Source organism: Dipodomys spectabilis, unplaced genomic scaffold, assembly GCF_019054845.1.
Source record: "Dipodomys spectabilis isolate Male_0828 unplaced genomic scaffold, ASM1905484v1 ptg000783l, whole genome shotgun sequence".
Taxonomy (NCBI): Eukaryota; Metazoa; Chordata; class Mammalia; order Rodentia; family Heteromyidae; genus Dipodomys; species Dipodomys spectabilis.
Window position 1 is genome coordinate 23,523,266 of NW_024871460.1, and position 854 is coordinate 23,524,119.

General features: G+C 45.2%; 1 pseudogene; it reads left to right on the top strand.

The window, feature by feature from the left end:
* The first annotated feature begins 205 nt into the window (after positions 1 to 205).
* On the top strand, positions 206 to 627 carry LOC122102428 (annotated as a pseudogene).
* The last annotated feature ends 227 nt before the right edge of the window (positions 628 to 854 follow it).

The window sequence follows — 854 nt, forward strand, 5'->3', positions numbered from 1 at the left end:
CCAGATACAGATAATGTACCAATAAAATCGACTTTGCCACCGGGCTCTGGTGGCTCACATCTGTAATCCTAGCTACTCAGGAGACTGTGAGATCTGAGAATCATGGTTCAAAGCCAATCTAGGGGGGCGACGGGGGGCAGGGCAGGGAAGGGTCATTCTTTGTAGCGTCTGAGTAGCAGAGGCCGAGTAGCGACCATGAAGAGTCATGGCTGGACAAGCATTTAGGAAGGTCATTCCGCTGTTTGACCGAGTGTTGGGCGAAAGGAGTGCAGCTGAAACTGTAACCAAAGGAGGCATTATGCTTCCAGAAAAGTCTCAAGGAAAAGTATTGTAAGCCACAGTAGTGGCTGTGGGATCGGGCTCTAAAGGAAAAGGTGGAGAGATTCAGCCAGTTAGTGTGAAAGTGGGTGATAGCGTTCTTCTCCCAGAATATGGGGGCACCAAAGTAGTTCTAGATGGCGAGGATTATTTCTTATTTAGGGATGGTGACATTCTTGGGAAGTATGTAGAGTAAATACATCACTAAAATGGCATCATGTGAAGCTGCCCGTTCCATGGAAGTTCTGAGATCTTTCATCATGTAAATAATTTCCATATCTCCCTTTTATAATAAACTGATGGTAACTAAACTAATAAGAAAAAAACAACAACAAAGCCAGTCTGGGCAGGAAAGCCCATAAGACCTCATCTCCAATTAACCACCAGAAAACCAGACATGGAGATATAACTCAAACTGGTAGAGTGCTAGCCAAAGTGGTAAAGTGCTAGCCTTGAATGAAAGAGCTTAGGGACAGTGCCCAGGCCCTGAGTTCAACCCCCTGACCAGATATTTTTAAATCTGCTTTCCTTTCTCC